This window comes from Coregonus clupeaformis, unplaced genomic scaffold (genome assembly GCF_020615455.1).
Source record: "Coregonus clupeaformis isolate EN_2021a unplaced genomic scaffold, ASM2061545v1 scaf1576, whole genome shotgun sequence".
In the NCBI taxonomy this organism is placed as follows: Eukaryota; Metazoa; Chordata; class Actinopteri; order Salmoniformes; family Salmonidae; genus Coregonus; species Coregonus clupeaformis.
The window spans coordinates 67,895-83,520 of record NW_025535030.1 but is presented as its reverse complement, the minus strand read 5'-3'; the positions used below and the strand labels follow the sequence as shown (position 1 = coordinate 83,520).

Below are 15,626 nucleotides of genomic sequence, written 5' to 3'. Positions count from 1 at the left end.
GGATTTTTAAGCCTTTTTTTTTTTTTTTTAAAGCCTTGAGACAATTGAGACATGAATTGTGTATGTGTGCCGTTCAGAGGGTGAATGGGCAAGACAAAAGGTTTAAGTGTCGTTGAACAGGGTATGGTAGTAGGTGCCAGGCGCACTGGTTTGAGTCAAGAACTGCAACGCTGCTGGGTTTTTCACGCTCAACAGTTTCCTGTGTGTATCAAGAACGGTCCACCACCCAAAGGACATCCAGCCAACAGCAGGCCAGCGGTAGAAAACAGGTCATTGATGAAAGAGGACAAAGGATTCTGACACTAATTTTCCAGAGCAGCAGACGGGCTGCAGTTAGTCGACTGACAGTCCAGTACAACACTGGTGCCCAAAGACCCATAAAATAAAGCACAACTCGTCGTACCTTGACACGAATGGTGTCGCCGACAACCTTACAGAGTTACACTCCTTTCCACAAAAAAACTAGAAACTGCGGTTGCAGTGGGCTATGTAATGAAAACACTGGACACTGGAAAATTGGAAAAACATTGCCTGCTCTGATGAATCCCGGTTCCTGCTGTTTCACGCTGATGGGGGACTAGGGTATGGAGGGAACCACAATGGCGTGCATCCATCATGCCACCTGTCAACACTGCAGGCTGGTGGCGTTGGTGTGATGGTGTGTTTTCATGGCACACATTGGGCCACTTGATAAAAAGTGGAGCAACGCTTTGAATGCCACAAGATATCTAAACATCGTTGCCAAATCAGGTGCATCCCGTCACTCCTGAGTGGCGCAGTGGTCTAAGGCGCTGCATCGCAGTGCTAACTGTGCCACTAGAGATCCTGGTTCGAATCCAGGCTCTGTCGCAGCCGGCCGCGACCGGGAGACTCATGGGCGGCGCACAATTGGCCCAGCGTCGTCCAGGGTAGGGGAGGGAATGGCCGGCAGGGATGTAGCTCAGTTGATAGAGCATGGCGTTTGCAACGCCAGGGTTGTGGGTTTGATTCCCACGGGGGGCCAGTATAAAAATAAATATATATAAAAATAAATAAAAATAAAATAAAAAGGTATTCACTAACTGTAAGTCGCTCTGGATAAGAGCGTTTGCTAAATGACGTAAATGTAATGGCAGCAGCGTATCCATTTTCAACAGGATAATACCCCATTCATTCCACAAGGCTAGGATTGTCCAGGAACGGATCCACGAACATGACAGTGAATTCAGCTTACTGCAGCGGCCTGCCCTGTCACCAGATCAGTGGCATCACGAGGCTGAGAACTGAAGTGAGCACAGATGCCGTCTCAACCCCACTAACACTGTAATCACCTCATTATTACCAAATGTGGAGTACCGTGGTGGGAAGACAGACAGAGAGAAACACAGACAGAGAGAGAGAGAGAAGAAGAGAGGGGTTGATAGGGAGAGAGAGTTAGCAGCTTGAGGAGTTGAATCACTAGCCTTCTATTATCCAGGCAGACAGAGAGCTGATCCATGTGACCAAGCCCTCTGGGAGAAGATCAACCCCTTATCTCAAATGGCAGACCCACACACTGTTAAAGGATGTGCATAACTACAGTGCATTCGATAAGTATTCAGACCCCTTCCCTTTTTCTACATTTTGTTACGTTACAGCCTTATTCTAAAATGGATTAAATAAAAAAATGTTCATCAATCTACACACAATACCCCATAATGACAAAGTGAAAACAGTTTTAGAATTTTTTGCACAGATCTGGGGAAGGGTACCAAAACATTTCTGCAGCGTTGAAGGTCCCCAAGAACACAGTGGATTCCATCATTCTTAAATGGAACCACCAAGACACTTCCTAGAGCTGGCCGCCCGGAGAAACTCGAGCAATCGGGGAGAAGGGCCTTGGTCAGGGAGGTGACCAAGAACCCGATGGTCACTCTGACAGAGCGCCAGAGTTCCTCTGTGGAGATGGGAGAACCTTCCAGAAGGACAACCATCTCTACAGCACTCCACCAATCAGGCCTTTATGGTAGAGTGACCAGACGGAAGCTACTCCTCAGTAAAAAGGCACATGACAGCCCGCTTGGAGTTTGCCAAAAGGCACCTAAAGGACTCTCAGACCATGAGAAACAAGATTCTCTGGTCTGATGAAACCAAGAGTGAACTCTTTAGCCTGAATGCCAAGCGTCACGTCTGGAGGAAACCTGGCACCATCACTACGGCTGTCACCTGTGAAGGTGAGATTTTCTCCTGCTATGTGACGATGCTGTCACCTGTGAAGGTAAGATTTTCTCCTGCTATGTGACGATGCTGTCACCTGTGAAGGTGAGATTTTCTCCTGCTATGTGACGATGCTGTCACCTGTGAAAGTGAGATTTTCTCCTGCTATGTGACGATGCTGTCACCTGTGAAGGTGAGATTTTCTCCTGCTATGTGACGATGCTGTCACCTGTGAAGGTGAGATTTTCTCCTGCTATGTGACGATGCTGTCACCGCTCATCCTGTACGTGTGACTTGGCAGAGCTGTGACAGACTTCAAAGCGTCGAGGGGAACAGGGGGGGAGCGAGGAAGGAGAGAGAGGAAGGAGAGAGAGGGAGAGAGGAATGAAAGAGGAAGAGGGGAATACTTACATGGTTGCAGTCGACAGCAATCTCCGTTTCCTGGAAAGAGAGAAACAGACAGGTATTAGACATACTCCATGATCAAGAAGCTTTTCACTCAGTCTTTAATGAAGATGAGAGCACACACACACACACACACACACACACACACTCTAACTCTACAACTTTACCGCCGTCTGAGGTTTTTACTGAAGACGTCTTAGTGTTATTGAGCTGGTGGTTATAAATACATGTGGAACTCCATTAGTCAGGGCTTGTATCTGTCCTACAGATAAATAATTAGGCAGGGCTTGTATCTGTCCTACAGAGGAATACTTAGTCAGGGCTTGTATCTGTCCTACAGATAAATAATTAGGCAGGGCTTGTATCTGTCCTACAGAGGAATACTTAGTCAGGGCTTGTATCTGTCCTACAGAGGAATAATTAGCCAGGGCTTGTATCTGTCCTACAGAGGAATAATTAGCCAGGGCTTGTATCTGTCCTACAGAGGAATAATTAAGTCAGGGCTTGTATCTGTCCTACAGAGGAATAATTAGTCAGGGCTTGTATCTGTCCTACAGAGGAATAATTAGTCAGGGCTTGTATCTGTCCTACAGAGGAAAGAGCTGACAGCTGCAACAGGGCCTGAAAACAAGGTCAAGGTGGATGTTCAGGACACACACACACACACACACACGTCTGGGTGTGCGCTGAACAACTTGGGAGTCAGGTCCACCCACTGGGGAGCCAGGTCCAGCCAATCAGAATGAGTTTTTCCCCAACAAAAGGGCTTTACCCCCCCCCCCCAGACAATCCCGCAGGTGAAGAAGCCGGATGTGGAGGTCCTGCAGTGGCGTGGTTACGGGTGGTCTGCGGTTGTGAGGCCGATTGGACGAACTGCCAAATTCTCTAAAACGACGTTGGAGGCGGCTTATGGTAGAGAAATGAACATTCAATTCTGTGGCAACAGCTCTGGTAGACAATCCTGCAGTCAGCATGCCAATTGCACGCTCCCTCAAAACATGAGACATCTGTGGCATTGTGTTGTGTGACAAAACTGCACATTTTAGAGTGGCCTTTTATTGTCCCCAGCACAAGGTACACCTGTGTAATGATCATGCTGTTCAATCAGCTTATTGATATGCCACACCTGTCAGGTGGCTGGATTATCTTGGCAAAGGAGAAATGCTCACTAACAGGGATGTTAACAAATATGTGCATTATGTTTTTGAGAAATCAGCTTTTTATACATACGGACAATTTCTGGGATATTTTATTTCAGCTCATTAACATGGGACTAATACTTTACATGTTGCGTTTATATTTTTGTTCAGTATGTATATATATATATATATCTCCTGCAGTTGAAGAGAAAGGGATGATTCAATAGGAATGACGCTTGGATAGGAATGGTTGATTCAATGGGAAGGAATGCTTCAATAGGAAGGAATTATGCTTTTTTTAATTTTTTTTTATTTCACCTTTATTTAACCAGGTAAGCCAGTTGAGAACAAGTTCTCATTTACAACTGCGACCTGGCCAAGATAAAGCAAAGCATTGCGATAAAAACAACACAGAGTTACATATGGGGTAAAAACAAAGTCAAAAATACAACAGAAAATATATATACAGTGTGTGCAAATGTAGCAAGTTATGAAGGTAAGGCAATAAATAGGCCATAGTGCAAAATAATTACAATAGTATTAACACTGGAATGATAGATGTGCAAGAGATTATGTGCAAATAGAGATACTGGGGTGCAAAAGAGCAAAATAAATAACAATATGGGGATGAGGTAGTTGGGTGGGCTAATTTCAGATGGGCTGTGTACAGGTGCAGTGATCGGTAAGGTGCTCTGACAACTGATGCTTAAAGATAGTGAGGGAGATAAGAGTCTCCAGCTTCAGAGATTTTTGCAATTCGTTCCAGTCATTGGCAGCAGAGAACTGGAAGGAATGGGGGCCAAAGGAGGTGTTGGCTTTGGGGATGACCAGTGAGATATACCTGCTGGAGCGCAGACTACGGGTGGGTGCTGCTATGGTGACCAATGAGCTAAGATAAGGCGGGGATTTGCCTAGCAGTGATTTATAAATGGCCTGGAGCCAGTGGGTTTGACGACGAACATGTAGTGAGGACCAGCCAACAAGAGCGTACAGGTCACAGTGGTGGGTAGTGTATGGGGCTTTGGAGACAAAACGGATGGCACTGTGATAGACTACATCCAATTTGCTGAGTAGAGTGTTGGAGGCTATTTTGTAAATGACATCGCCGAAGTCAAGGATCGGTAGGATAGTCAGTTTTACGAGGGCATGTTTGGCAGCATGAGTGAAGGAGGCTTTGTTGCGAAATAGGAAGGAATGATGCTTCAATAGGAATGGATACTAGTGAGATATAGAAGGAAGATGGGAAAATAAGGGAACTTTTCACTTCCTCCTCACAACATATTATGTCATAATCATCATGATCATTACATCCAGAGTTCATCCTCATCATCATTACATCCAGAGTTAATCATCATCCTGATCTCTACATCCAGAGTTCATCATCCTGATCCAGAGGAGATCTACAGCACCAGCAGGGAAACGGAGGCTTTGGGAAGCACCACAACACCAGTCACTACTATTACAGACCTGACATCTATGTTACTCAACACCAGGGTGTGTGTGTGTGTGTGTGTGTGTGTGTGTGTGTGTGTGTGTGTGTGTGAGAGAGAGAGAGAGACCCTTTGAGAAGCACCACAACACCAGTCACTATAACTACAACAGCAGTATTAGGCTGAAGAGAGAGAGGCCCTTTGAGCTTTGTAATACCACAAGTCTAACTACTACAACACATTGCCTGCCAATGGAGAGGGCCCTGCATCAGCCCCTTGCTCCAGCCCCAGAACCCCGGGGTGACTAACATGTCGTGTGTGACAGGGCCAGGGTGACAGAGATGTTGGGTGTGACAGGGCCAGGGTGACAGAGATGTTGGTGTGACAGGGCCAGGGTGACTGACATGTTGGTGTGACAGGGCCAGGGTGACAGAGATGTTGGGTGTGACAGGGCCAGGGTGACTGACATGTTGGTGTGACAGGGCCAGGGGTGACAGAGATGTTGGGTGTGACAGGGCCAGGGTGACAGAGATGTTGGGTGTGACAGGGCCAGGGTGACAGAGATGTTGGTGTGACAGGGCCAGGGTGACTGACATGTTGGTGTGACAGGGCCAGGGTGACAGAGATGTTGGGTGTGACAGGGCCAGGGTGACTGACATGTTGGTGTGACAGGGCCAGGGGTGACAGAGCAGTTTGGTGTGACAGGGCCAGGGTGACAGACATGTTGGGTGTGACAGGGCCAGGGTGACAGACATGTTGGTGTGACAGGGCCAGGGTGACTGACATGTCGTGTGTGACAGGGCCAGGGTGACAGACATGTTGGGTGTGACAGGGCCAGGGTGACAGACATGTCGTGTGTGACAGGGCCAGGGTGACAGAGATGTTGGGTGTGACAGGGCCAGGGTGACTGACATGTTGGGTGTGACAGGGCCAGGGTGACAGAGATGTTGGGTGTGACAGGGCCAGGGTGACAGACATGTTGGGTGTGACAGGGCCAGGGTGACAGAGATGTTGGGTGTGACAGGGCCAGGGTGACTGACATGTTGGGTGTGACAGGGCCAGGGTGACAGAGATGTTGGGTGTGACAGGGCCAGGGTGACAGACATGTTGGGTGTGACAGGGCCAGGGTGACTGACATGTTGGGTGTGACAGGGCCAGGGTGACTGACATGTTGGGTGTGACAGGGTCAGGTGACAGACATGTTGGGTGTGACAGGGCCAGGGTGACAGACATGTTGGTGTGACAGGGCCAGGGTGACAGACATGTTGGGTGTGACAGGGCCAGGGTGACAGAGATGTTGTGTGTGACAGGGCCAGGGTGACAGACATGTTGGTGTGACAGGGCCAGGGTGACAGACATGTTGGGTGTGACAGGGCCAGGGTGACAGAGATGTTGGTGTGACAGGGCCAGGGTGACAGAGATGTTGGGTGTGACAGGGCCAGGTGACAGACATGTTGGGTGTGACAGGGCCAGGGTGACAGACATGTTGGGTGTGACAGGGCCAGGGTGACAGAGATGTTGGGTGTGACAGGGGCCAGGGGTGACAGACATGTTGGGTGTGACAGGGCCAGGGGTGACAGACATGTTGGGTGTGACAGGGCCAGGGTGACAGAGATGTTGGTGTGACAGGGCCAGGGTGACAGAGATGTTGGGTGTGACAGGGCCAGGGTGACAGAGATGTTGGGTGTGACAGGGCCAGGGTGACAGAGATGTTGGTGTGACAGGGCCAGGGTGACAGAGATGTTGGTGTGACAGGGCCAGGGTGACAGAGATGTTGGTGTGACAGGGCCAGGGTGACAGAGATGCTGGGTGTGACAGGGCCAGGGGTGACAGAGATGCTGGGTGTGACAGGGCCAGGGTGACAGACATGTTGGGTGTGACAGACATGTTGGGTGTGACAGGGCCAGGGTGACAGACATGTTGGGTGTGACAGGGCCAGGGTGACAGAGATGTTGGGTGTGACAGGGCCAGGGTGACAGACATGTTGGGTGACAGGGCCAGGGTGACAGACATGTTGGGTGTGACAGGGCCAGGGTGACAGAGATGTTGGGTGTGACAGGGCCAGGGTGACAGACATGTTGGGTGTGACAGGGCCAGGGTGACAGAGATGTTGGGTGTGACAGACCATGGGTGACAGAGATGTTGGGTGTGACAGACATGTTGGGTGTGACAGGATCAGGGTGACAGACACGTTGGGTGTGACAGTTACGGTGGCAACAGACATGCCAGAGGGTAGAGATAATATTTTGGGGTGAGAAGGAGGAGGGGGAGGTGATATTCAGACCAGCACCACTTTGTATCCTCAGATTACCCCTCCTTCCTCCCTCCTCCTCTCCTCCTCTTCATCCATTCCCCCACTAAGACTGGTACTAGTCAGACTATCTTTTCACTTCCTCCTCACAACATATCATAATCATCATCATCCTTACATCCAGAATTCATCATCCTCATCCTCCCTACATCCTTCATCCTCATCATCATTACATCCAGTCCCTCATCCTCATGATCACTACATCCAGAGATCATCATCCTCCTCTCCTCCCTCCCCTTCCTCCTCTCCCTCCTTCCCCCACTCCCAGCCTCCTCTACCTCCTCCCTCCCTCCCTCAGCCTCCTCTCCTCAGATGCTCCAAATGTCCCCATGCTGCTCAGTCTCTTCTTTCCAACACCGAGCCATTCAAGACTCTTCAGATTGCTTCCCTCTCTCTTCCCTCACATCCCTCATCTCCTCATTAAAAGTCTGCATCTGTGTCATTGCTACCTACTATTACCCAGGGAGCCAGTTCATGACATGAGTCACCAGCAGCCCTGAGTCTCTCTAACTCAGAAACAGACAGGAAATGAAGATGGACGATCTGAGCCAGTCAGGGCCCTGCTCAGAACCGATCCTAAGACTAACACGGTACAACCCCCATGACGACAGGGGAAGGAAGGCTGGATATGTGCATCCCAAATGGCACCCTATATAGTGCACTATATAGGGAATACCAGGATGCCATTTGGCTCTGAACCGTACAGCCTGCAATAGGAAAGAACACTATATAGGGCCCCAGATATGATGTGTTCCAGTGACTCACTTAGATCAACAGTGTTTCTTCTGGAACATGACATCATGAATCCTGTGTAGCCTAGCCTCTGGAGCTAGTAGTGGAGGAGACCTGAATATAGCAGCGGCTGGCAAGACCACTTAGCCTGCTCTCCTCCTCCAGAGATCACAATAGTTGGACGGCATCCCTGACTTGTCATTTCCAACACCATAGTGCCCACAAAGCTCATCACTAAGCTCAGGACCCTGGGACTAAACACCTCCCTCTGCAACTGGGTCCTGGACTTCCTGACCTTCCTGACGGGCCGTCCCCCAAGGTGGTAAGTGCAGGCAACAACACATCCGCCACGCTGATCCTCCGGGGCGTCCTTCCCCGTTCATTGTACCCCTACGACTGCGTGGACTACAGGAAAAGGAGGGCCGAACAGGCCCCCATTAACATCGACAGGGCTGTAGTGGAGCAGGTTGAGAGTTTCAAGTTCCTTGTTGTCCACATCACCAACAAGCTATCATGGTCCAAACACACCAAGAAAGTTGTGAAGAGGGCACGACAACAGCTTTTCCCCCTCAGGAGACTTGATTTGGCATGGGTCACCAGATCCTCAGAAAGTTCTACAGCTGCACCATCGAGAGCATCCTGACTGGTAGCGTCACCGCCTGGGTTGGCAACTGGTCGGCATCTGACCATAAGTCGCTACAGAGGGTAGTGCGTACGGCCCAGTACATCACTGGGGCCAAGCTTCCTGCCATCCAGGACCTCTATACCAGGCGGTGTCAGAGGAAGGCCCTCAAAATTGTCAAAGACGGCAGTCACCAAGTCATAGACTGTTCTCTCTGCTACCGCACGGCAAGCGGTACTGGAGCGCCAAGTCTAGGTCCAAAAGGCTCCTCAACAGCTTCTACCCCCAAACTATAAGACTCCTGAACAATTAATCAAATGGCCACCCGGACTATTTACATTGACCCCCCCTTTTGTTTTTACACTGCTGCTACTTGCTGTTTATTATCTATGCATAGTCACTTTACCCCTACCTACAATTACAAATTACCTCGACTATCCTATACCCCCGTAAACTGACTTGGCCGCTGATAGTGACCCGATTTACAGCCCTGATGAAACAGACGGCTTCATCAACAACAACAGGTAAGGGACTCCCGAGTGGCGCAGCAGTCTGAGGTACTGCAGCGCAGTGCTTGAGGCGTCACTACAGCCCCGGGTTCGACCCCAGGCTGTGTCACAGCCGGCCGTGACACCCATGAGGCGGCGCACAATTGGCCCAGCGTCGTCCGGGTTAGGGGAGGTGCGTCGTCCGGGTTAGGAGTTTGGCCCATCGCGCTCTAGCGCCTCCTTGTGGCTGGCTGGGCGCCTGCAAGCTGACCTCGGTCGCCAGTTGTACGGTGTTTCCTCCAACACATTGGTGCGGCTGGCTTCCGAGTTAAGCGAGCAGTGTGTCAAGAAGCAGTGCGGCTCGGCAGGGTCGTGTTTCGGAGGACACCACTCACGAGTCCGTACGGGAGTTGCAGCGATGGGACAAGACTGTACCAATTGGATATCACGAAAAAGTAAAAAAGGAACCAGCCTGATCACTGTGCTCACCATATAATGTCCAGGATATAACCTAGCCTGGGGGAACCAGCCTGATCGCTGTGTTCACCATATAATGTCCAGGATATAACCTAGCCTGGGGGAACCAGCCTGATCGCTGTGTTACCATATAATGTCCAGGATATAACCTAGCCTGGGGAACCAGCCTGATCACTGTGTTACCATATAATGTCCAGGGATATAACCTAGCCTGGTGGAACCAGCCTGATCACTGTGTTACCATATAATGTCCAGGATATAACCTACCCTGGTGGAACCAGCCTGATCACTGTGTTACCATATAATGTCCAGGACATAACCTAGCCTGGTGGAACCAGCCTGATCACTGTGTTCACCATATAATGTCCAGGACATAACCTAGCCTGGTGGAACCAGCCTGATCACTGTGTTCCCATATAATGTCCAGGATATAACCTAGCCTGGGGGAACCAGCCTGATCACTGTGTTCACCATATAATGTCCAGGATATAACCTAGCCTGGTGGAACCAGCCTGATCACTGTGTTCACCATATAATGTCCAGGATATAACCTAGCCTGGTGGAACCAGCCTGATCACTGTGTTCCCATATAATGTCCAGGATATAACCTAGCCTGGAGGAACCAGCCTGATCACTGTGTTACCATATAATGTCCAGGATATAACCTAGCCTGGTGGAACCAGCCTGATCACTGTGTTACCATATAATGTCCAGGATATAACCTAGCCTGGTGGAACCAGCCTGATCACTGTGTTCACCATATAATGTCCAGGATATAACCTAGCCTGGTGGAACCAGCCTGATCACTGTGTTACCATATAATGTCCAGGATATAACCTAGCCTGGTAGAACCAGCCTGATCACTGAGTTACCATATAATGTCCAGGGTATAACCTAGCCTGGTGGAACCAGCCTGATCACTGTGTTACCATATAATGTCCAGGATATAACCTAGCCTGGTGGAACCAGCCTGATCACTGTGTTACCATATAATGTCCAGGATATAACCTAGCCTGGTAGAACCAGCCTGATCACTGTGTTACCATATAATGTCCAGGATATAACCTAGCCTGGAGGAACCAGCCTGATCAACATTCTATTTCATTTCACATTTGATGATATCTGAAGTGAAATAGAATGGTGAATGCAGCGCTCAGATTGGTTGGTTGCGGTCAGATGTGTTCCACCAGGCTAACTATTGATAATGTAAATCAGTGCTCGGTGTGTGTGTACACAGTATCATTTTTTATTTTACCTTTATTTAACTAGGCAAGTCAGTTAAGAACAAATTCTTATTTCCAATGACGGCCTACACCGGCCAAACCCGGACGACGCTGGGCCAATTGTGCGCCGCCCTATGTGAAGGATGTTTTATTCTACATATAAACTGTTACACTTGAAAGTTATCAAAACACTGTTTAGAATATGTACATAAGTTCAGCAATGGCATTCTTCTCATATGTCTCTATAGGCTACTCAGTATGAGAAGGGGGCCATTCTCCTGGGTCTCACGTCAGCCTGCTGGACCCATGGGGCAAACGGTCACTCCACCCCTCCTGCCACCTGACTGAACCTGTCCATAACCTGCAATACATTACATAGATGGAAGGGACTTCATCACCTACTGGAGACTTGAAGACAGAACCTCAGCCAGAGAGCTGTGCATGTCAGTGTGTTAGACAGAACCTCAGCCAGAGAGCTGTGCATGTCAGTGTGTTAGACAGATCAGAACCTCAGCCTTGAACCTCACCCAGAGAGCTGTGCATGTCAGTGTGTTAGACAGAACCTCAGCCAGAGAGCTGTGCATGTCAGTGTGTTAGACAGAACCTCAGCCAGAGAGCTGTGCATGTCAGTGTGTTAGACAGAACCTCAGCCAGAGAGCTGTGCATGTCAGTGTGTTAGACAAATCCTTTGGGCAAACCCTAGTAATAGAAACGCCATTGTAGTTCTGGTTAGACAGCTGAGGTTTTACTCTACACACTGTTGATGTGTTGGGTAAAGTGTTGGGTAAAGTGTTGGGTAAAGTGTTGGGTAAAGTGTTGGGTAAAGTGTTGGGTAAAGTGTTGGGTAAAGTGTTGGGTAAAGTGTTGGGTAAAGTGTTGGGTAAAGTGTTGGGTAAAGTGTTGGGTAAAGTGTTGGGTAAAGTGTTGGCATACTTCGTTAGTAGAACATCAGTATGATATTTACAGCACAAAGTGTTTTGTCTTTGTAACACATTGTTGATTTTTAGTTGGTATATCTACACTGAAGCTGAGCAATGTCCACATGTAGCCTACACCCGTATGGATATTAGTTCTGGGATCTGTCTCCTGGGGAAAGCCCTGTAACCTACACCGTAGGGATATTAGTTCTGGGATCGGTCTCCTGGTGAAAGCCCTGTAGCCTACACCCGTAGGGATATTAGTTCTGGGATCTGTCTCCTGGGAAACCCTATAGCCTACACCCGTAGGGATATTAGTTCTGGGATCTGTCTCCTGGGGAAAGCCCTGTAGCCTACACCCGTAGGGATATTAGTTTTGGGATCTGTCTCCTGGGGAAAGCCCTGTAGCCTACACCCGTATGGATATTAGTTCTGGGATCGGTCTCCTGGGGAAAGCCCTGTAGCCTACACCCGTAGGGATATTAGTTCTGGGATCTGTCTCCTGGGGAAAGCCCTGTAGCCTACACCCGTAGGGATATTAGTTCTGGGATCTGTCTCCTGGGAAAGCCCTATAGCCTACACCCGTAGGGATATTAGTTCTGGGATCTGTCTCCTGGGGAAAGCCCTATAGCCTACACCCGTAGGGATATTAGTTCTGGGATCTGTCTCCTGGGAAAGCCCTGTAGCCTACACCCGTAGGGATATTAGTTCTGGGATCTGTCTCCTGGGAAAGCCCTGTAGCCTACACCGTAGGGATATTAGTTCTGGGATCTGTCTCCTGGGAAAGCCCTGTAGCCTACACCCGTAGGGATATTAGTTCTGGGATCTGTCTCCTGGGGAAAGCCCTGTAACCTACACCGTAGGGATATTAGTTCTGGGATCTGTCTCCTGGGGAAAGCCCTGTAGCCTACACCCGTAGGGATATTAGTTCTGGGATCTGTCTCCTGGGGAAAGCCCTGTAGCCTACACCCGTAGGGATATTCGTTTTGGGATCTGTCTCCTGGGGGAAGCCCTGTAGCCTACACCCGTATGGATATTAGTTCTGGGATCTGTCTCCTGGGAAAGCCATGTAGCCTACACCCGTAGGGATATTAGTTCTGGGATCTGTCTCCTGGGGAAAGCCCTGTAGCCTACACCCGTAGGGATATTAGTTCTGGGATCTGTCTCCTGGGAAAGCCCTGTAGCCTACACCCGTAGGGATATTAGTTCTGGGAACTGTCTCCTGGGGAAAGCCCTGTAGCCTACACCCGTAGGGATATTAGTTCTGGGATCTGTCTCCTGGGGAAAGCCCTGTAGCCTACACCCGTAGGGATATTAGTTCTGGGATCTGTCTCCTGGGGAAAGCCCTGTAGCCTACACCCGTAGGGATATTAGTTCTGGGATCTGTCTCCTGGGGAAAGCCCTGTAGCCTGAGCTTACCTCGCTGTACTGACTACAGAATGACAGCACAAACCATAATTCTGTTACACTGTTCTTCAAGTCAATGTGTTTGTCAAATTTCCTGTGTAAATTGTTAAAAAGAGAACTGCACTTCCTACGTATTTTGCCTTTCGTCATTAAAGAAATGCCAGCGGCCATGACTGAAGCCAAGGGAGATTTGCATTGGGGGCGCTTTGATGTGCTCCTTTCTTGAGTCTGTCTTTGCCATTCAGAAACTACTAACAAGGCCATCTTCACTGTTCTTCAAGTAGGCGAAATGTGTTTTAGTGTAAAGTACTGTCCTTGTGCATAGAGATATGGTGTGTTAAACCTTTTATTTTAAACAAATTTAAAAAATGTTTTCGTTTGGCATACATTTTAAAGTGAAAAATCTGAGTTTCAGCGTTAATTCCGTAACAGTGGAATAGCCAATATGCTTTGTAACGAGACTTCTAAGACTGTCCTACTTCATTCATTACCTTTTTAGCCAGACTACTGCATTGTTGATGTGTTTGTCGGTATTTGAGACTAGTTTGAGTAATACAATGCCATTCATTGACTAAGTACTATAAATAAACCTCCACTCCATTGATGGTTTCCTTCTGGAACAGTCTCTGATGATATCCAGTGGACATCACGGAGCATACATCAGGCTTCTACAGCGGTGGTGTACACAACTTGTTCAATCATTTGTCGCTGAAAAACGGTACTCTTTGCTTTACATTGGAAAAAACTGTCTAAGTTAAGCACAAAATGCACTAACTAGCTAGCTGTCATTCTGGAGAATCTGGAGCCATGTTCACTAGGAGGAGAAGAAAAGCATCACCGGCGATGTGGAATGAACACACACGCTCTCCAGATGTGCCTACCTACCTGACTGTTGTCGCATTGACATCGGACAGGCAATAGACACACAAACAAACAATCCTGTATTCCCATTCTTCCATGACTGCAGGCAGGCACACCCAGGAACAAAACACGTCGCCACCCCCCAGACCCCGTTTTACCTGCTTTCTGTCCTGTAAGCACTCCAACACCGCTAAATTGTTGCTCCAGGTGTGTTTGGGACAAAGCCGGGTCAAGTCGTCCCGGCAGGCCTGCTCTTCCGCCAGCTTCCACCCGGTAGCCCTCCGAGGCTGCGTCATGGCAGCAGCAGCAACTGGGACGTTATTGACTGGACCGGGCTCTCCGGTAATATTAACGGGAGCCGGAGGGTTTGCTGGCTGATTACCGAGTCCGTTTCCATTGCCGTTGTTGCTAGATGCTTTCAATCCTTGAACGGTACACAGACAGAATGACACGGACATCAACAGTGAGAGTGGCTGAACACGTCCGCTCGCCGCCATCTTCGGGGAAATTGAAGCAGAGCGTCGCGGCAGCCGGAACGCTAGTCCCGTTACTCTGACTGCGCGCTTAGCGGTGGCTGCTGGCCCATAGTTATTCGGTAATGTAGCTAGATCCGTAGTATTCTCTAACAAAAATTATTCTGACGATAAATAATACTACACAAAAATGCACGAATGTTTATTTACTATATGGAAGTGTATGGTTTAGGATACAGCAACATTTCTTTGTGGCGTCAGCACAAGCCCTAGCATATCTGTGTCTGTGTGGATCTATTATCCTGGAGAGTGCTCTCTGTGTGTAACCTAACCCCCACCAATTCAATTCAATTTCAATTGAAGGGCTTTATTGGCATGGGAAACGTGTGTTAACATTGACAAAGCAAGTGAAGTAGATAGTAAACAAAAGTGAAATAAACATTAAATATTACCAGTAAACATTACACTCAGAAGTTTCAAAAGAATAAAGACATTTCAAATGTCATATTATGTCTATATACAGTGTTGTAACAATGTGCAATGTGCAAATAGTTAAAGTACAAATGGGAAAATAAATCAACATAAATATGGGTTGTATTTACAATGGTGTTTGTTCTTCACTGGTTGCCCTTTTCTTGTGGCAACAGGTCACAAATCTTGCAGCTGTGATGGCACACTGTGGTTTTTCACCCAGTAGATAAGGGAGTTTATCAAAATTGGGTTTGTTTTCGAATTCTTTGTGGATCGCTGTAATCTGAGGGAAATATGTGTCTCTAATATGGTCATACATTTGGCAGGAGGTTAGGAAGTGCAGCTCAGTTTCCACCTCATCTTGTGGGCAGTGTGCACATAGCCTGTCTTCTCTTGAGAGCCAGGTCTGCCTACGGCGGCCTTTCTCAATAGCAAGGCTATGCTCACTGAGTCTGTACATAGTCAAAGCTTTCCTTAAGTTTGGGTCAGTCACAG

At 48.6% G+C, this 15,626-nt stretch overlaps 1 pseudogene; it reads right to left on the bottom strand.

Annotated features, from left to right (window-relative positions):
- Nucleotides 1-14,684, bottom strand: part of LOC123487260 — a 48,248-nt pseudogene extending 33,564 nt beyond the window's left edge.
- Between the last annotated feature and the right edge of the window lie 942 nt (nt 14,685-15,626).